This window comes from Galeopterus variegatus, unplaced genomic scaffold (genome assembly GCF_000696425.1).
Source record: "Galeopterus variegatus unplaced genomic scaffold, G_variegatus-3.0.2 Scaffold5938, whole genome shotgun sequence".
NCBI classification, from domain to species: domain Eukaryota; kingdom Metazoa; phylum Chordata; class Mammalia; order Dermoptera; family Cynocephalidae; genus Galeopterus; species Galeopterus variegatus.
In genome coordinates this window covers 89517-95960 of record NW_007732049.1, presented here as the reverse complement: position 1 = coordinate 95960, position 6444 = coordinate 89517, and the positions used below count along the sequence as shown (strand labels likewise).

The 6444-nt window shown below is 37.1% G+C and overlaps 1 protein-coding gene across 1 annotated transcript in view; it reads right to left on the bottom strand.

Annotated features, from left to right (window-relative positions):
• The window catches only part of LOC103605616, a 76071-nt gene that overhangs the window by 41594 nt on the left and 28033 nt on the right, over positions 1-6444 (bottom strand). The gene's annotated exons all lie outside the window — the stretch shown is intronic.

Genomic DNA, 6444 nt, shown 5'->3' with positions numbered 1-6444 from the left:
GGGGGGGGCAGAAATTTCTTTTCCCGAAAAGGAAAACCTCTTTACAGAAAATGGACACAGGACAAGTTCAGTCAACTCATAAAAAAAATACATAAAAGTTCATTAACTTTTAGCACATGAAAGTACTCATTAGAAATGTCATTATACAAGTTAAAAGAAGATCACATTTTTTACGTATAAAACTGAAAAAAAAATTTTTATTATAATATGCTGCATTGATGAGGTATGAAAGAAATAGTCACTCACTGCAGTACTGACAGAAATACAAATGAGTCCAATATTTATGCAGAAGACAATCTGGCAATTTAGTATCAGAAGCATTAAAAGCCATGTTTATCTTGAGCCCAGCAATTTAATTCTAGGATTGGATTATTTCTAAGGAAATAATTAAAGATGCAAGCAAGGATTTAGCTACAAGAATGTTCAATACTGAGTTTATATTGACAAAAAATTGAATACAACTTATATATCCAACAAAAAGGGATGATTAAATTATTCTATATCCACGTAATGGAGTACTACAAAGCCTTTAGCAGTAAAAGTGTACGATCATATTTATTAAGAATGGAAAAATAGACATAAGAGACTGTTAAGTGAAGATAAATTACAAATAGTGTGTACTGGATTGAATAGTGTCTCCCCAAAATTCATGGCCACCCAGAACCCCAGAATGTGATCCTACTTGGAAACAGGGTCTTTGCAGATGTAATTAGCTAAGGTGAGGTTGTACTAGATTAGGATGGGCCCTAAATCTAACTGGTGTCCTGACAAGGAGGAGATTTGGAGACACACATGGCCTTCTTGTGTGCCTCCAAATCTTCTCCTCCTTATAAGGAGATGTGACTACTAAGGCAGAGGTTAGAGTGATGCAGCTACAAGCCAAGGAAGGCTAAAGACTGACAGGAGCCACTAAAAGCTGAGAGAGGCAAGGAACGATTCTTCCCTAGTACCTTCAGAGGGAGCATGGCCCTGCCGACACCTTGACTGATTTGCGACTTCTAGCCTCCAGAACTGTTAGAGAATAAAATTCTGCTGTTTTAAGCCACCCAGTTTGCGTTATTTGTTATGACAGCCCTAGGAAACTCATACAGTGTATAAAATACAACACTCAAGAGCACAGACTCTGGTCCCAGGCTGCTTATGTTTGAATCCCATTTCCACCCATGTGGCTTTAGGGTAGGTCATTTAACCTTTCTCAGCTTCTTTTCCTTTTCTGAAAAATGAGGATAGGGGCTAGCCCATTAGCTCAATTGGGAGAGCATGGTGCTGACAACCAAGGTCAAGGGTTCGGATCCCATACCAGCCAGCTGCCAAAAAAAAAAGGTAATCCGTATTTATTTCCTAGAATGATTGTGAGCATTAAATTATTAAACATAAGCCACTTAAAACAGTACCTAGAATACAGTTAATACCCCACTTTTGTAAAACAAGCACAGGTACAGACACACACAATCAGTATCAGAAGGATCAAAAAGTTAATTAACATTTTTTATCTCTGGCTCCTGTGAGTATGGCTTATTTTTGTCGTCTTTTTGCTTACTAATATTTTCCAACTTATCTGCAATGAATATAAATTGTTTATGTCATAATAAAATACAATTATTATTTTAAGAATTTAAAAATAAGGCAGTGATTCCCTATCATGGGGTTTGTGACCTCATCCCCTAGCCAGTGGTTTCCACTCTCTCAAGGCCTGTTACCAAAGTTTTTTTTTTTTTAAGTAAAAAATAAAATTTACTTTAAAAAACAAACTAAGCAGAAAGCACTTTAGAAGCACACTGTATATAATTCAATCATCAGGTGGCGGTTGCTCCATAATAGGCTATGAATCACTGACCTTAAGCATAGTAACTCAAGTGTGAACCCTTAGAAACACTTTACAGACCCAAGGCTTAAAACACACACAAAAAAACACAACTATTCATTTTAAAAAGTGAGTCTCTTAAAACCCAGTACATCGTGGGACTGAGACTCAATAATTGGGAATAAACTGCTTCCCCTTCTGAGACATACATTAACTTTGATAAATCATTACACCACCATTTACTAAATCAATTACCCTTCCAACAAGTGAAAAATATTAGTTTCATCTGCACAAAGTGACTTACTGAAAGTTAAACCTCTTTAGAGAGTACTATTGTGCTTTAGGTCCCTAAAAAGTTAACACATAAATTGTTTTCTCTAACAATATCATGTAAATTGATTCAGATGAGCCCATTACTGGATAGCTTACTTCTTAACAAAGCAAAACTTACTTTTAATAAAAATATATGTAATTACTGGATGAGAGTCTGTTGCTTAATACAAAGAAGGAATTTTACTGTATTTGAAGTGGCCAAAGTCTACCACTGCAATGTTTAAAAAATACATGCATTTGATCAGCCTATCCAAGTACCTTGACAACTAAAGTCAGTTCCCACTGAGGCAGAGGAGGTATAAGGCCCTGGTACCCACTACTCTGGAGAGGAAGAACAATTACCAGCAATAATCACATATACACATAAAATTATATACATATAATTTTACATATATACACATGCATAGAAAATCTGAAAAGGGGAGAGGATTTTTGCTTTTCACTTGTCCAGAGGTTACAAATTAGTGGCCCAAAGATTGCATCCTGCCTATAGATGTGCTTTATTTGGTCCACAGTGTTTTAAAAATATCTGAATTAGTTGCCAACATTTAAAAATCAGGACATTTCCCATAAAAATCTGAACTTCTGGGCTGGCCCGGTGGCGCACTGCTACAGTGCGCCGCTTGGGAGTGCAGCGGCGCTCCCGCCGAGGGTTCGGATCCCACATACGGACTGGTTCCCGCTCACTGGCTGAGAGAGGTGTGGGCACAACACCGAGGGTTGTGATCCCGTTGCCGGTCCCGGTCCGGTACGGGCGCAACACTGAGGGTTGAGATCCGTTGCCGGACACCAAAAAGGAAAAAAAAAAAAAAAAAAAAATCTGTACTTCTAACTTTTCTTGAAAAAATGAAAAATCTAACACTGGACCTTCATTCCAATGTAGCAACATTTATCTTGAGTATCAGACACTCACTCTCTTTACAAAAAGGCTTTCCAGCTCACACACACTTCAATTGTTACCCATCTGACACCTATAGGTATTTTAGTTTGCAGCCTTTGTTTAGAGCCTTCGCAACTATCTGAACTTATTTTGTACTTATACAACTTTTTTAAGTTTTTCCTCAATGGAAACACACTGGCAAAGATCTAAAGAAAACTTTAGAGAGCTTACAAAATATTTTTGTCCATTCATATCTAAGTAACTGTTATCTAAATTTTCTAAATAACAAACTCCCTCATAAACTGATTTACAAAGGAAATATACCTGGAAAGGTAGATAGATAGATAAGGTGAAGCTAATCTTTACAGGGTCCAAACTGCTTCCAGAAACAATACTCCTGGTGTTATTTAAATTTCAATTTACTTTCATGTCATGTACGCAAATATTAGCAACATTTAAATCTCATGCCCAAATTAAATCTACAAACAGCCTGAATAGGAGCTTAGCTTATAGGACTTGTTTCTTCTAACAGCACTAGACTTCAACGGGCTACAAAAAAGAAAGCCAGATGTAGAAAACAGATTCGGAGATTATGCCTATGTTACCCTGGTATATTGGTAAAATAATCTGCAAACTAAGGTGGTGGCAGGGGGAATGGAAAAATGACAGTTGGGAGGTGCACTGCCAAATGCAGGTGGAAATGAACTGAATTTGGCAAATGAACTGGGGTGTCCAGGAAAACAAGGTTCTTGGAGATAACTCATTTTAAGCCTAATGTTTGGGAGAACATTGGAGCTATTAACAGAATAGCGAATAGTCAGAAAGAAAAGCTGGTTGGGGTATTAAAAGGATAAACTGACCTTTTAAACGCATCTAGTTTGGGGTGCCAATACAACACACATAAGTTTTTTTTCCCCACCAGAAAACCCTGTACACTTTTCTGGCCCAACCTTTAGTGTTGGCCAAAGAGAGTAAAGTATATATTTAATATAAAGATATATTTAATGCAAAAGATAATAATAAAAAAAATTAAGAATAATAAAAAGATATACTTAAAGCACAGTCAATGAGAAGCCAGTCCCAGAGCATAAACATGATCAAAATTAAGCTCCACAGAATAAAGTTGGCCCCCACGTCATGCCATATACAAAAATTAACTCAAAATGGATCAATGACCTAAATGTAAGATCTAAAACTATAAAACTCTAGGGCCGGCTGTGGCTCACTTGGGAGTGTGGTGCTGATAACACCAAGGCCAAGGGTTCGGATCCCTATATAGGGATGGCCGGTTTGCTCACTCGGAGAGCGTGGTGCTGACAACACCAAGTCAAGGGTTAAGATCCCCTTACTGGTCATCTTTTTAATTAATAAATGAATGAATGAATGAATGAATGAATGAATGAATGAATGAATGAATGAATGAATGAATGAATGAATGAATGAATGAATGAATGAATGAATGAATGAATGAATGAATGAATGAATGAATGAATGAATGAATGAATGAATGAATGAATGAATGAATGAATGAATGAATGAATGAATGAATGAATGAATGAATGAATGAATGAATGAATGAATGAATGAATGAATGAATGAATGAATGAATGAATGAATGAATGAATGAATGAATGAATGAATGAATGAATGAATGAATGAATGAATGAATGAATGAATGAATGAATGAATGAATGAATGAATGAATGAATGAATGAATGAATGAATGAATGAATGAATGAATGAATGAATGAATGAATGAATAAATCTATACAACTCTGAGAAGAAAACTTAGGGGTAAATCTATGACTTTGGATTTGGCAATGGATTCTTAGATATGAACCAAAAACACAAGCAATAAAAAAATTGATATAGACTTCATTGACACTAAAAACCTTTGTGCAGCAAAGGACATAAACAAGAAAGTAAAAAGACAACCTACAAAATGGGAGAAAATATTTGCAAATCATATATCTGATAAGGATCTAGTATCCAGAATATATAAAGACCTCTTACAACTGAACAACAAAAAGACAAACAATCCAATTTAAAAATGGGCAAAGGACTTGAATAGATATTTCTCCAAAAAAGATAAACAAATGGCCAACAAGCACATACAAATATGTTTGGGGGCTGGCCAGTTAGCTCAGTTGGTTACAACACAGTATTATAGTGTTAATAACACCAAGGTCAAGGGTTTGGATCCCTTCACTGGCCAGCCATTAAAAATAAAAATAAAATGTTCAATTTCATTAGCAATTTGGAAGATGAGAATCAAAATCATAATGAGGTACCACTTCATACCCACTAGGATAGCTGTAATTTTTTTTTTTTTTGGTGGCTAGCTAGTAAGGGAATCTGAACCCCTTGACCTTGGTGTTATCAGCACCATGCTCTAACCATGTGAACTAACCAGCTAGGCAGATATAATTTAAAAAAAGAAAATAACAAGTGCTAGCAAGAATATGAAGAAATTGGGACAGACTGGCATATACTGCTGGTTGGAATGTAAAATGATTTAGCCACTGTGGAAAAGAGTTTGGTTGTTCCTCAAAAACAAAGAATAATTATTATGACCCAGCAATTCCACTCCTCATATATCCAAAAGAACTGAAAATGGGTACTCAAATACACATACACACATTTTCTTTTTTTTTTTTTTTTACTTTTTGTCTTTTTTCGTGACCGGCAACGGATCGCAACCCTCAGTGTCGTGCCGGGACCGGACCGGGACCGGCAACGGGATCGCAACCCTCGGTGTTGCGCCCGCACCTCGCACCTTGCTCAGCCAGTGAGCGGCCGGTCTGTATGTGGGATCCGAACCCTCGGCAGGAGCGCCGCCGCGCTCTCAAGCGGCGCACTGTAGCAGTGCGCCACCGGGCCGGCCCCATACACACATTTTCAAAACAGCACTATTCACAATAGCCAAAAGGTGTAACACCTCAAATGTCCACCAATGGATGAATGAACAAACTATGATATGCACATGCAATGGAATATTATTCAGCCATAAAAAGGAATGAAGTACTAATACATACTATAACATGCATGAACCAAAAAAAAAAATGCTAAGTGAAAAAAGCCAGGAACAAAAGGACAAATATGATTCTATTCATATAAAATATCCAGAATAGATACATCCACAGAAACAGAATTCATATTGGTGGCTGCCTGGGCTGGGGAGAAAGGAATGGGATATAACTCCTTAATGCGTGCAAAGTCTCCTTTTCAGGTGATGGAAAAGTTTTAAAACTAGAGAGGTGGTGGTAGCACAACTCTGTGAATGCACTAAATGCCAATGAATTGTACACTTTATTTTATTTTATTTTTATTTATTTATTTTTTGTCTTTTGTCTTTTTCCGTGTCCAGCCACGGATCGCAACCCTCAGTGTTGCCCCTGTACCGGACCGGGGACCGGCAACGGGACTG